This window comes from Polypterus senegalus, chromosome 4 (assembly GCF_016835505.1).
Source record: "Polypterus senegalus isolate Bchr_013 chromosome 4, ASM1683550v1, whole genome shotgun sequence".
NCBI lineage: Eukaryota > Metazoa > Chordata > Cladistia > Polypteriformes > Polypteridae > Polypterus > Polypterus senegalus.
This window is the reverse complement of record NC_053157.1, coordinates 78,838,563-78,854,531: the sequence shown is the minus strand read 5'-3', so window position 1 is coordinate 78,854,531 and position 15,969 is coordinate 78,838,563.

Here is a 15,969-nt window from a genome sequence, read left to right as displayed (position 1 = left end):
TTGATCAGTCTTAAAGACCCAGATGGCATCTGTATTATTTATTAAAATATTTTTATGTTCCTTCCTATCAAAGACCCCAGGGTACATTGGGGAAAGGATCTGTCATTTAATACTTCAGAAAAGGAGTGGAAGGCAGCCATTATCACAATATACTCTAGATTCATATGTGCAAAGCATACAATTATTCAAATTAAAATCTTTAATTGAGTACATTTATCTCATTTAAAATTGTCCAAAATGATACCAGGACAGGATTTAACTTGTGAATGTTGTATACTAGCTTGAGCACTGCGTCACATATTCTGTGTGTGCACCAAATTATCAACATTTTAGACATTTTTAACAAATCTTTGAATGCCTACTCCTAACCATTAACAGCTGGGTTTGGTGTACTTCCAGACGGCCTTAAAGTGGAGAAGGACAAACAAACTGTAATGAACTTTACCTCACTACTAGCATGTAGCCTTATCTTGCACAACTGGAAGAATCCCATCCTACCACTTTCAAGTCAGTGGGTAACTGATTTCTTGCACTATTTGAAATTAGAAAAAATCAAATTCTTGCTTAGAGGATGTGTTCAAAACGTTTCTAAAATATGGCAGGATCTCATTAATAACATTTTAGAATAAGTTTCCATTTTGGGTACTTTTTGTTATCTGCTTCTAATTAAAATCAATTTTAAAAAGTTGAGCTTTCAGAAAAGTACACAATTGCTTACAAATGGCCCCAGCCTCAGATTCAGCTCTAATGAAGTGATGGTATTATTAGAATTATAGAAATGTAAAAAGGGATGGGCAACTTTATAATAATAAGCTGGAGAAAAAAATGTTACACTCTGGTCATATTCAAAAATCAATAAATCTATTTCAAACTAAGAATATATTTTACAAAAATAATCAATTTCTTGTGAATGGAAAAGTTAAGAACCTTTAAAATGCAGAAAGGAAAATGAAATAATTAATATCATATGTAAGAGATGGTGTTTGTCAGGTTTAAAAGCTGATTTGGCATGTTTCTGCTTTATCTTTAATGCTTCCTGTCAATGTTTCTGTTACTTTAGTGATCATGCAATCTTCTTACATATATCACTGTAATGCGTATGAACACTGGGGTCAGTTTAAGGGCTCTGATAGTAATAATAATAATAATAATACATTTTACTTATATAGCACCTTTCCCATGCTCAAGGTGCTTTGATGGTAATTCTCAGTCGCTCCAGGGTTGGCACACTGTAATAACCTCTTCTCTTTATATCCCTCTACATACCAGAAGATTGATGGCTTTTCCAACATTGACATCACCGTTTGTCTAACTGGATCCATCTCTTCCGCTGTGAGTACACATAACCTAAAGCTCCACCATCTTCGAGTAAGTCAGAACCAGACTCCCATCTGAAAAAAAGTTTCAAATACTCTAAATCGCATTTTGTTCATTTTTGAATTTCAGTTATACAGGGTTTGCCCACAGATGTCCCAATCCTTCTTATTTGTGTCCTCTTGTTCTTACATCATGTTTTCAATATGTAGCCATAATGTAATTGTATCTTCTGTTACTAGATATGCTCCCATTTCTGTATGCAGGATACCATTTCACTTTTAAGATTTTTCATATAGTCATGTTTACACAAGAAAACATAAAATTTGTCTTCTTGGTTGCACCCACAGACACTTCATGCAACTATGTCCAACAGAGGGACTTACAGTATGCAAAACACGTCAGCGAGTCTTCACTGTGAATTGCAGCATTTACTGTAGTTTTTTCCAACATACTGTGAATGTACGTAGAACACCAGATTATCAACTTCTTTTGGACTGGTTATATAGTCATTTTATTAATTCCTAATGCTTTATGGTTGAATGGTTGCAATTTGTTTATCTGAAGTACTAGCTGTCTCCTATGGTTCTGCCTGCATAGTAGTGAAACAGGACTGTGAGGAGGGCCCTGCCCAGCTCCCCAGTCCTGACGTCACGCTTCCCCCTGCCCTCGGTGCACAGCCTCTGTCTCAGATTAATGCGAATATATTGCTCCTGCAAACAAACTATGTTTCTTAGTGCGATGAGACAAGTTACAAAATCAACCGGAATTTTCAAGCAAACTCATTCGCTAGCTAAGCGGAGGTAAGGTTTATGCCCTGAGGCTGGTGCATGAGTGAAGAGAGTCCTGCACCCTCCCCTCGGCCTGCTGTGTCTCTCTCGGATTTGCGCAAATAAATTGGTAATGCAAGTGAACTATAATACTTAGCACAATGAGAGAAGTTGCAAAATCAACCAGAATGTTCAAACAAATTATAGAAAAAACCTGATCTAAATCTCTCGTGAAAAGCAGACAGACATACAGACAGACAGACACTGGATTTTATATATAGTATATAGAGATATAACATATTACTTAAAATTTTTTCTTTGTTTATTATTTATACACAGAATTATATATCATGGATTGACGTTGAATAAACTGAACTGCACAGTTAGTAATAAATTGTCAGAAATATGGTCCAGTTACTCAGAAACTTTACACTAATGAGAAGAGCTTGTGAGACTCTCACTGACTTTCTTGAAAAGAATGATGCTTGCAGTCGTGCATGAGAAGCAGTGAATCTTCTCACCACTACAGGAGGTCTGCACATTCTCCCTGTGTCTCTTTGTTTTTTTTCCCAAGAGCTTACATGTTTTTGTCCATATCCCCAAAGATGTGCATATTACATAGTTTAATCAGTGATTTTAATTATGCCGACAAGAATGACTGGATCTCAAATGAACTGGTGTCTCATCCACAGTGGTTTCATGCCTTAGGACCAATTGCCAATTACCAATGGCCCCATAACCCTAATTTGAGTTATACTAGTTTGAGAATATTATGTTAGTTTGCATTAGGAGACAAGCAGGTCACAATCAAGTAATTTTTCAAATGTGTACATTCATTATTGAAAAGCATCCAATGCACAAAATGTTTCCATTTATTACTGTATACTTTTTACTTGTCATTTATTTGACTGTCATACTTTGTTTGTGTGATCCTTAAAAAAATGTTCTGTCTAATTAAACTTACAAAGAGCTCTAAATGTTCAATGTAGAATGCTTTGAAATGTTCGTAAGTTTAAACAATGCATTATTATTGAAACCAGTAAACCCCGGATTCTCTAAAGAATTGCAAATACAAGAATGGCAATCACTTTCTGTTTCCTCCAATCTTTGGAGGGATGAAAAATGATGGAGGTTGGGAACATCCTGGGAAAGTTTTCATTTAATTAAATAAATATACAGTAATCCCTCCTCGATCGCGGGGGTTGCGTTCCAGAACCCCCCACGATAGATGAAAATCCGCGAAGTAGAAACCATATGTTTGTATGGTTATTTTCATATATTTTAAGCCCTTATAAACTCTCCCACACTGTTAACATTATTAGAGCCCTCTAGACATGAAATAACACCCTTTAGTCAAAAGTTTAAACTGTGCTCCATGACAAGACTGAGATGGCAGTTCTGTCTCACAATTAAAAGAATGCAAATAGATCTTCTCTTCAGGAGCAAAGAATTTCAGAGACAGAGAGAGAGCGCTCACAAAGAAAAGCAAGCAATCAAAAAATCAATACGTGTGCTTTTAAGTTTGCCGCTGCATTTTTAGAGAGCGTCAGTATCTTCTAAGCAAACAGCCTCTGTGTAAACAGCCCCTCTGCTCACATCTCCTCCGTCAGGCGCAGAGAACGTCAGAGAGAGAGAGAGAGAGAGAGTGAGATTAAAGCAAACCATCAAAAAATCAATAAGTGTGCTTTTGGAAGCACCGTGATAAAGCAGCATTTCTTAAAGGAGCGTCCGTATCCACTAGGCAAACAGCTTCTGTGCAAACAACACCTCTGCTCACAGCCCCTCCGTCAGGCGCAGAGAATGTCAGAGAGGGTGAGATAGAGGCAGAGACAAGCAAACAATCGAGCACCGCACGGGAAGCATATCTTATAGCATTGAGGAGTTTTAGTTAATATGTAATACATGCTCTGATTGGGTAGCTTTTAAGCCATCCGCCAATAGCGTCCCTTGTATGAAATCAACAGGGCAAACAAACTGAGGAAGCATGTACCATAAGTTAAAAGACCCATTGTTCGCAGAAATCCGCGAACCAGCGAAAAATCCGTGATATATATTTAGATGTGCTTACATTTAAAATCCGCGATAGAGTGAAGCTGCGAAAGTCGAAGCGCGATATAGCGAGGGATTACTGTATTTGTACTAAAATTAACCAATATATTAAAACTAAAATTGAAATGTAATTGTTATATCATTTAAGTCCAAAATGTCTTTGAGTTGCTGCACTTATAAGTAAAAAAATAATTATAGTGCAAAGGTATAAATTAAGTAAATTGGAAACAAAAAATTCATAAAATGGTAAATTCAAAATAGTTAATCAAAAATTTTGTTATAAACAACATTTTTGGTAAAGATGGTTTCCTGTCCTTGAATTAGCTCTCCCTGGTATGGAGTAGTTAAAACCTTCACTTTAACGTCACACGAACGCTGGATGTCCCTACTTGAAGGTTAAGATTGTGTTGTGGTAATCCGGTCGGGCTAATAGTGTTTAAATATTCTAATGGGAAATTAAGATGCTCAGTTTCGTCTTCAGAATCAACACTGTCAGTACTTAGAAAGACGTGGCTTTCTCCAGGAAGCAATCAATCACTTGGTTATTTATCTGGTCAACGTCAATAGGTTGTATATGCGGTGGTGTGCGCGTTCGCGTTCGGGCGGCGGTTGTATTGTGCACAGCTTGCTTCTGGCCTCTGATCCTGGCTTGGAGATCTACATTACTAAATGGAGGTTGTATATGTGGTGGTGTGCGCATTCGTGTTCGGGCTGCGGTTGTATTGTGCACGGCTTGCTTCTGGCCTCTGCCATCCGTGCATATATACAAACATTACTAAACGAAGGTTGTATATGCGGTAGTGTGCCTATTCACGTTCAGGCGGCGGTTGTATTGTGACCTGAAGTTTAGTTTACAGGTTGTGTTGTGTTGTTTAGGCGCCACTTACTGACTCTGGGAAGCCGCTGGGTTTGACTCTGGTGCGCTGAGGCGCAGTGCGTGTGCACTTTCAGTGCTTCTGGCATCTGTGCATATATACAACCTTCATTTAGTAATATAGATAACAGTGTTTTGGGTGTTGCAAATTAACAGTAATTATTTTAAAGAAATACTTTCCTTGCAAAAATAAATTATTTAATTTCCAAATAAAGCAAACATTCAACAAGTGTTAGCAAAGATATGTAATAACAGCCTCCTGCTTAAAAAGTCAGTGTTCTATATTAATATACAAAGTGTTTTTATGAAAATGTTTGTAAACGTGCACAAAATCTTTATGTAGCTCCATTCAAGAGAAGTCATTCTGCTAGCTGTCTGTGCTCATTGTAAATTCAATGCGGTCATGCCTTTCTGTCAAAAAAAATCTAATTACTCATTCTCTTTCCAAAGTAAACTGACACAATTGTTATTCTTTATTTAGCAGACTCTTTGTAACTTAAGGCAAGGGCATGCCATTTTTAAAACCTGTAGGGATTGACCCAGTGACACTAAATTAGATTAATTAGATTTGAAAGTTGAAGAATGGACAAAACATTTTTAAAGTAAATTTGTAAATTTGTTCTATTATTAGCAAGGAATACAGTTTGTTATGTAGCTTCAAATTTTTAGGCAATGCTTTACAACGGTTACTGAACCTATAGGTAACAGAAAAGGGTTTCACTCATCATGAGTCAGTTCTCATCCTTGTTGCCACCCATTATGCCTCCTCCCATGCATCATCCAACATTCTCCACATTCTCTCCATTCTCTGCCACTGATGTTTCCAACCTCCTCTCCAGTAAACCCCCACTACCTGTCCACTTGACACTACAGTATCCTCTCACATCTCCTTCAAGCCATCTCTTCCTCACTCATTTCTGTAATTACATACATATTTAACATATCACTCAGCTCAGGCACATTTCCTACAATCTTCTTCACACACATTTTCATAACTCCACTTCACAAAAAATCAACACTGGATCCATCTCAAGTTAATAATTACAGTTCTGTCTCTTTCCTTTCTTTTCTTTCCAAAATACTTGAATGTGCTGTTATTAACTAGGTCTCTTCCTTCCTTGTACAGAATGGACTGCTTGATAGCAACCAAAAGAAATCAGTCGAGTGAGACAGCTCTACTGACTGTGGTTGACCAGCTACGATTTGCTAGAGCTACCAACATGTCATCGGTCCTGATCTTGCTATATCTTTCCTCTACCTTCAACATGGTCTACCACAACATCCTTGTTGCCATCCTTTCTGACCTTGGCAACACTGGGACTACTGTCAAATGGTCTGAGTCCTACATCTCGGGCAATGTGTCCTGGTGAGGAGAGTTGTCAAGGGCCCACCAGACATACACAGGGGTACCCCATGGATCGGTGCTGGGTCCTCTACTTTTTTCTCTGTACACCACATCACTGGTCTCAATCTTCTAATCCCATGGGTTCTCTTATTAGTGTTATGCAGATGATACATGGCTGTACATGTCATTCCCTCCTGAGGACAATTCAGCATCTGCTAGAGTCTCTGCATGTCTTACCGATATCTCAGCCTGGATGAATGACCACCAACTACAGCTCAATCTGGCAAAAACTGAGCTTCTTGTGATCCTGGCCTACCAGTCCGCTCTACTTTCCATCTATGTACAGCTTGGCTCACTGTCACTAATACCTGGCAAGGCAGTATGCAACCTTAGGGTGAAAATTGATGAGCAGTTATCTTTTTTTAACCACATTTCTACTGTTTCTCATTCATGTAGGTTCACGCAGTAGAACATCTGCAAGATTTCACCTTACCTGACGGAATATGCAACACAACTTCTGGTGCTTGCTTTGGTGTTGTCATCTCTGGACTACCACAACTCGTTTCTGGCAGGTGTACTTGCATGTGCTATCAGGCCACTGTATACAGTCCAGAATGCAGTGGCCTGTTTTGTATTTAACTGCTGTAGCCGAGATGGACACATGTCAGTCCTCTCACTGGTGAAAAGCTATACTCCTTCTCACCCACTCAGGTCTGCCAGGGAACAGTGTCTGGTGAAACTGTATCTGCGTGGTATCAAGTCTCTGTCTAGACTCCTTTCCTGTGTATATCCTACTTGGTGGAATGAGCTACCCACCTCCATTCAAACTGCTGACTCCTTCAGTGTATTTAAGAAGCAACTGAAAACACATCTGTTCTGTGAATATACAGTATATCTGATAGAGGGAAAAAAAAACTGCTCTGTGATTTTATATTGTTGGTTGATTTATTGTTACATTAAGCTTTTTTATTGCTTTAATAATTGCTACCCTATGATTGTAAAATGATTAGTTATTACATCTTTTAACTTGTGCATTCAGCTTTTGTTACTTGTTGCACAAACATGCCCTAGCCTAATGTTACTCAATTATGTTTACCTCTGTTGTAAGTCACTTTGGATAAAAGTGTCTGCCAAGCAAATAAATGTAAATGTAACTTATTATGCCTTTAATTGATAATTTTTTAATTAAGATATAGAGTATAAAGTATTTCAGTCATACTGTACCATGTTTTATGTTTCAGTTATAGCACAAATGACATCCAAAATAAGTAAGATATTAAACATTAATTTTGCAGTTACTGTTACTGTTTAAAATATCATTCTCAAAGACAATATAAGACACATTTTGCCATTAACACATGTTCTCTGGGTGGCAATGATGCAAATACTGTAAAAGTATACAATAAAAGCCTAATTAAGAAATCCCTACACAAAGTATTACTTCTGTAGCTACCATCCTGTGTGTTTCACATTAATTACCAGGCAAATATCTACAAATAGTCACATTTTTCAGTTTTTAAACAAAGTACAAATTAGAATATCACAAATAGCTAATAAATATATGAAACTCTTTACAGGTGCACTGCCAAATAACAATACACTACCAAAAATGGTATTTTTATCCATTTCCTCCTTTAATTTGTTACCTTGACCATCAAGGCTGATTTGAATAGTTGTCGTTAATATACAGTTTCAATGCCCACCAGACACATCTTCTTAAATTAAAATGATCTACATTTATGTTAGAGTTTCTTAAGGATTTAGCATGAACTCATTAATGTTATTCTAAAATAAATCTGCTGGGCTCTTGCCTACATCTCTGTAAAACTCCTATTGTTTTTAATAATATGAGGTTATATAATGCAGTGGACCTCTTTTTGTTACTAACTGGCTTTCTGCTTTGTGTGAAACTGGAGTGTTTATCTTGGTTTATGACTACACATTAGTTTTGTTTTTGATATGTTGGACTAATTGTATTTCTGTTTTAACAGACTTAAATCTAATAATTCTATTTCACCAAAACTTAAGTTTGTTTGTCATTTAAGACTTGTTTTGTGATGCATAATTTTGGAACAAATAATACATTTAGAAATATATGTATTATATTGTATTATATATATAACAGTGCCGAGAAGTTGCCTCAGACAGGAATAAGTCATCCATAACATGAATTGGCATTCCAACATCAGTTCTCTACAAGTGTTATTCTTTATCATATTAACAAACACAACATTTTTTAATGAAATTAACAACATTTGAGATCATTCTAGTGGGTAGCTTTTATGTCATCTGAAATTAACAATAAAAAACTAAAGGTCTAAAACCTTAGCACTGAGGAAGTTGGAAAATTCTTGCAATGGTTTGAGATGAGTCAAAGAATAAACTGTTTCTGTTCCTTGTTCCTTGTCCTCTGTGAGTAGGTCATTGTACTTTTCGATGAGACTTTGTTCAGCTGTGTCATTCATTACCATGACGCATGCCAATAGTTCACAAAATTTGTTGAAGGTTGGATTGTCTCTCTACTGTTCTGCTGGTTTCTTGAGAAATGAATTAGCCTTTTTTGTTTGCCTTGTTCTTTCTGTTACCAGATCCTCCAACTTCAGCTTTTCAGGTTCATTTGTCATTTTAAGGCATTGAGGCTTTACACTATCATCTCATTTGTTTCTGCTGTGACTCTGCCATCAGAAAGAGCAAAAACAGAAACTCCTATTCACTGCTAGTATCCATCCATTATCCAACCCGCTATATCCTAACTACAGGGTCACGGGGGTCTGCTGGAGCCAATCCCAGCCAACACAGGGCGCAAGGCAGGAAACAAACCCCGGGCAGGGTGCGCGTGCACACACACAGGACAATTTAAAATCGCCAATGCACCTAACCTGAATGCCTTTGGACTGTGGGAGGAAACCGGAGTACCCGGAGAAAACCCATACAGACACGGGGAGAACATGCAAGTTTTTTGAAATTCCTACATAATAGGCCTACTAAAAAGTTCCAGATACTCCCACTTACTAGAATGCTCTGGGAAATTCACCTTTGTACTAGAATGATCTATGAACTCCACCTTAGTACTAGAATGTTCTGTTTTATTTATTTTTTTATTGTTTACCACTCACTTAGTCAGTTTAGAGCCCTGTGCAAGACAATATAAGTAGGTCCAGAAAAACTACTGTACATCATGCCATTTTCTAAGTCTGAATAATCCTGAGGAGGGTAGCGGGGTGCTGAACCCTAACCCAGCATGAATAAAGGTGCATTCAGCCCCCCTTCACAACACGAGCAGCAGAGTCGCGAAGTGGATGGTGTGTAGCGCAGGCCAGGTTGGCGAGCGAAGCAAGCAGGGGGCGAACCCCCTGGTACATATACAGTACAGTATATATTGTGAGGTTTGTGAACTCTTTTGGGACACCCCCCTAACAGGATGACACACCAAAGTGTGTCCTGAAGTGCAATTGTCACATCTGTGGAAGATTGCTTGTTCGTTGCGGGGGCAACCACAGGCTCACAGTGCAGTCTGCCTTGGCACAGCCACAAGATTTGCTGCCAAAGATGGCCCCCGAAGATGACCCTGAGTGTTTCCTATTCTGCTTTGAACGTATGACAACATTGATGCACTGGGACAGGGGAGCCTGGGCAACTATTTTGGCCCCATTTTTAATTGGAGAAGCCATCCAAGCCGTACAGAATCTCCTGAATCGCTCGATGATTATGACTACCTGAAGCAACAGATCCTCCTCTGCATGGCTAAGAGCCTGGTGGTCAAGGCCACCAGTTTCGGCTGTGGCATGTTGAGCCGGATTGCCCTGTACCAGGACAGATCCAGGGCTTAGTGGAATAGATTCAAAGCTGGATCCACGGAGACCCTTTCGAGCACATTGTGGAGAAGCTCCATATTGATGAAGTCCTGTTAGGGATAGATGAGAGCCTTTGTGATGAAATGCTACGGAACGACATCCACTCGCTGCTGGATCTGACCCGCAGACTAGATGGTGCACAAACCACCTGAAAACAACAGGGCTACCGAGGCTACTCCCTCTGAAATTTAAAGGGAAGCACTTTAAGGTTTAAACTGCCATATCAGATACCTCACCCTAGCCACTCCTAATAGGAAAAAGGAATGCCCTCCTCCATGGGTCTTGGCCACCAGCAGAGTACCTACCCTATAGTGGATAGAGAGGGGCTCACCGCAGACAATGTCCACCTTTGGGCAGTGCTTGACAGTGTGAAACGGAACAGACTTGACACACCTAAAAAGGTTTTTTAAATAATACAGAGCTGTTGATAGCACTGAGTCCAAGATAGAACTGATGAGGGTTGGGAAAGATGGTGGCTATAAGTAATCAGACTGGAAGTGATTTAGGGTAACTGGAAGTGATGTCCTTCTAAAATCACTCTGTGAGCTGGAACCAGAAGTGACTTTCTTCTGTGCGCCGGAACCGGAAGTGTCATCACTGACTTTACTGGTCTGTAGAGATAACAGGAGAAGGTTTAGTGCACCCCACCCTCTCCAGGCCTGGTGTGGAACTATCTTTACTTGGTCCACACAATGTCCCCCTTCTCACATGTGTGTGACATGGCCCCCCCTCAGCCCAGACCCGGGCGTACCTATCTGAGAAGTTGTGGCACCTAGAAAGGGCATCAGCATTGGCTTGCAGAACACCCCGGTGATAATCGACTGCATACTTATATGGCTGCAGATCCAAAAACCACCTCGTGACACATGGATTGGACTTCTTGTGTAAGGCCATCCACTGTAATGGCACATGGTCTGTCACAAGAGTGAATTCACGCCCCAAGAAGTAATCGCCCATTTAATAGCCAAAGCCTCCTGCTCCACTGCCGCATACCTAGTTTCACGATCCAACAGTTTCTGGCTCAGGTACATAATGGGGTTTCAACTCTATCGACACTTTGGCTCAGCACGGCTCCAAGACCTGTGTCCGAAGCGTCCGTCTGGAGAATGAAAGGCAAGGGAAAAATCAGGTGCCTTTAATATAGGAGCTGACGTAAGGGCCATTTTCAGGTCACTGAATGCAGCCTCTGATGTTTTATCCCATGCCACGTGATTAGGTCTCTCCTTCTTTGTAAGGTTTGTCAAGGGGGTTGCTCTCCCGGAAAACTGGGGTACAAACCGGCGATAGTAACCCGCTAAGCCAAGAAAGGCCTGAACCTGCCTCTTGTTTATCGGACGGGGCCAATTCAAAATGGCATCTATTTTAGAACACTGTGGTCTCACCATAGCCCGGCCCACTAGATAGCCTAAATATTTGCCTTCAACCAACCCAAAGTAACATTTTTTTGGGTTAATATGAAGCCCAGCTTTTGCCAGTGCCGCAATACAGCTCCAACCTGCTGTATGTGTTCCTCCCAGTTGTTGGAATAGATGACAACATCATCCAAGTAAGCAGCACTATATGAATTATGAGGACGGAACACTTTATCCACCAGACGTTGGAAGGTCCCAGGTGCCCAATGTAATCCAAATGGGAGGACACAATACTGCCAGTTTCCGCTAGGGGTGCTAAACGCTGTCTTTTCCTTAGTGGAGTCAGTTAAGGCAACCTACCAGTACCCCTTAGTCATATCTAAAGTTTGTATTTCCTAGCCGCTCGAGGAGGTCGTCTACTTGGATAGGCATCGAATTGGGAGACTTGGTTAAGCCGACGGAAGTCATTGCAGACCCTCTAACTCCCATCGGGCTTACTGACCATAATGACAGTACTGGACCAGGGACTATAACTTTCCTCAATCACACCTAGTTCCAGCATGCATCTGATCTCCAGCTCCACTTCAGCCTTTTTTTCCTAGGGAATTCTGTATGGGCGTTCTCTGACTATAACCCCAGGTTTCGTCACAATGTCATGCACAACCAGGGAGGTCCGTCTAGAATTTTCACTAACTACCTCAGGGACAGACAGGATAACTGCTTCGAGCTCCTGTTGTTGTTGGAGAGTCAAATTATCTCAGAAATTAAGGTGTACTTGATGAGCAAAGAGAGAGCGGAGCTGTCCAGAGGAGCGCTCGGAATCCCTGTCCTTCCATGATTTTAGCAAATTGATATGATAAATCAGCTCGCTGGGTCTACGATTTGGTTGTTTCACCAAATAATCGACCAGCCCCTTCCTCTCCTTAATTTCACAGGGGCTCTGTCAATGAGCCAGTAATTTGGAGTGTGAGGTAGGAACTAAGACCATGACTCAATCTCCCGAGTGGAACTCCCGCAAAGACGTACCACGGTTATAGCATCGAACCTGGGCTGCTTGTGCCTTCTCCATGTGCATTTTCAAAGTGGGTCTAATCTTCTCCACTCTGCCGCATAACTGCGTGATATACTCTAATATATTTGTCGATGGGAGGGCCTCTTCCTCCAAGCCTTCTTTTTAAACATCTAATATGCCCCGGGGTTGTCATCCATATAGCAACTCAAATGGTGAGAACCGCTGTGAGAAGGCCTGTGGGACTTCCCGATATGCAAAAAGGATGAGGGGAAGGAGTTGATCCCAGTTCCTTCCACCCTTGTTGACTACCTTACGCAACATCTGTTTGAGAGTTTGATTGAACCTCTCTACAAGACCATTGGTTTGAGGATTATATACCGAAGTCTTTAAATGTTTTATTTGAAGTAGCTTGGCAGTCTCCCTGAACATCTGCGAGGTGAAAGGAGTCCCTTGATCTGTCAGGATTTCTTTAGGGATTCTGACTCTTGCAAATACCCCTACTAATTCCCTTGCGATAGCTTTCGAAGTACCTGAACGCAGCTGAACAGCTTCTGGAAACCGGGTAGTATAATCTACAAGGACCATTATATATTTATGACCTCCCACCAGCTTGACCCCAATACATTCAAAAGGGATATCTATTAAGGGAAAGGGCACTAGAGGAGCACAGTCCATCCTAGGAATCTGCCTCAATTGACACTCTGGATAGGATATGCAAAAGCGGCGTACCTCCTTGTTAATCCTGGGCCAAAAAAACCGAAGCTTAATTCGCTCGAGTGTTTTTTCGGGGCCCAAATGGGCTCCCAGCAGATGAGTATGTGCTTGTTCACAGACTTGTCGCCGGTAAGTCCGTGGTACTAACAACAGTGACCTCATCTGTTCCTCATGTTCTGCCACCTGGTACAACAGGTCATTACTTAACACAAAGTGAGGACCCTGTGGCATCGGATGTGAGGTGCATTGGCCATCTATCAGAATGACTGCATTCTTTGCGAACGACTGCATTCTTTGCAAACTTAAGGGAGTCGTCGTTCCACTGCTCCCTATTAAATGAAGCAGCAGTCTGCTTGAATTGAACTTGCAGGCTTGTGAGAGGATAGGATTCAACCTCAAGGGATGGGGCTGTCTGAGAGCTTGCTGATGACGTGTCTTGTTGCAATATCCCGGGCATTACCCCATCATCACCAGAGGCCGAAGTCCGCTCCCCAGCCAGCTGTATACATGGCATGGAGGAAGTTGAGGGCGCTGATTCAATGACCTATTGATCGGGGGGACAAAGTGACTGTATTATCGCTATTAATGTCGGCCCTATCTCTGCCTAGTATTAAGGGGATTGGCGGAATTTGCATCACTGACAACCGTCAGCCTTTTCACTACGCCGTCCTGACATATGTAGCAGTTAGTGGATCTATAATATCGGACATCCCCATGAATACAGGTAATACGGGTCATATGCTTACGCCACTGTCATGGTAATACTAAATGGTTATCAACAATGGAAATATTACTGCCGGAGTCAAACAAAGATGTAACTTTAATCCCATTAACTAGCAATTCTCCCATATGTGAATAAGCCAGGGGATTAGCAAGTGCACACCACGCCTCCCCCCATATTACTCCACAGACCCCTTCACTGCTTTGCATTGCCTGCCAACGCGCCTCAGGGTCCACTCGAGTACGCTTTGCAATATAGCAACTCGGGACTCTGTAGTAGGAACGCAAGCACGCCCGGGTTAACACAAGTTTCTGTTCTGATACTCCCAAGCTGGTTTCTGCCCTGAGGTGATCTATTGTCTCTGATAGCACAACAATATCTGTATATCCCCAGGCCGGCTGGGTAAGTTTTCTAGGTAGGCTTCGGAGCAATAAAGTGCAGGCCACCTGCTCCGCTATTTGATGGCTGGAGCTTTCATGAGGTTGTAGCCAACCAACCACCTCAGCCCATAAAGCCATGGCCTGTTTCTTTTCTTGCCATTATGTTTCTCACCTGCCAGGCTGGGTTTCTCCCACCTTTATAAAAGGGCTTGCCCTTCGTGGGATATGATGTAGAGGAGATCCCCACACTCGGGAGGCCATAATAAGTCCTCAATGCGTTCCCTGACGCACTTGGCTCTATCCGGTGAGTCCCAGGGTTATTTTTCCCTGGACCCTTAACATTGTGATGGGTCAAAGCATACTCAAGCTTTCCCTGACACGACCCGACTGACGCCCACTCGGCAACTCAGGAGTGGCACTTACCCATATTTTGTTGGACTAGTAGCGTGTGGTGAGCCTAATTTTAGGTTTGCCAGCTACGCCATTGTGAAAACGAACAGACTCGACACACGTAAAAAGGTTTGGGGCAGCCGCCCATATAATATTCCTGGCTGCAAATGTTTCTTTAAATAATACAGAGCTATTGATAGCACTGATTCCAAGATATAACTGACGAGGGCATCTTTAAGTGTTCAGACCAGAAGTAACGTAGGGTAACTGGAAGTGTTGCCCTTCTGACATCACTCTATGCACCGGAACCAGAAGTGACGTTCTTCTGGGCGCCGGCACTGGAAGTGTCATCACTGACTCAGATAGGTTTTCCCGTGGCTGGTCTGTAAAGATATCAGGAGAAGGTTTAGTGCACCCTGCACTCCCCTGGCCTAGCATGAAATTACCTTTACTTGCTCCACAACGTCCCCCTACTCGCAACGTGTATGACAACAGTTTTCGGCTGGCAGTGTTGTCGGCCAACCCTAAGAAGTGCAAGCTAGGTACAGTATGTCGGAAGTCCACTATCTGGGATATTCCATGGGAAACTCAAGCTTCAAATGGACAAGGTGGGGGAGGTGCTTGCATATCCCTGTCCCAGATAACACAGAGGCAGGTTCATGCCTTCCTTGTGCTCGTGGGGTATTACAAGTGGTTCTTTCCCAATTTTGTGGATCGGGCCGGCCCCCTCACTGACTTAACAAAGGGCAGTAAGAATCGTAGTGTTGTCTGGACCGATATCTGTGAGAGAGATTTTGCGGACCCGGACCAGTGTGGACAAAGCCGAGGAGGGAGATATAAGATTTCTAAACTCTTTTGGGACTCCTCCCACCAGGATGACATGCCAAAGAGCATCCTGAAGTGTGATCAGCACCTCTATGGAAGACAGCTTATCCGTTGTCAGAGCAACCACAAGCTCCCAATGTTGCAGCGAGCCGCAAGCAAATCCAAACTGATCGCGGTCACGCTATAAACGCTGTTGTTGATAGGTGATGCAGGGAACATTATAAATGCAGGGAACAGTATTACTTGGCCACTAACCTGGCCATAACCCTGCCGGATTGCTGTGTCTGTGTATAGAAGAGTGGTAGATCCCGTTACAGTAAATAACTGTGCTGTTCCTGTTTCACGTTGAATAAAGTTGGTTTTGCTAAA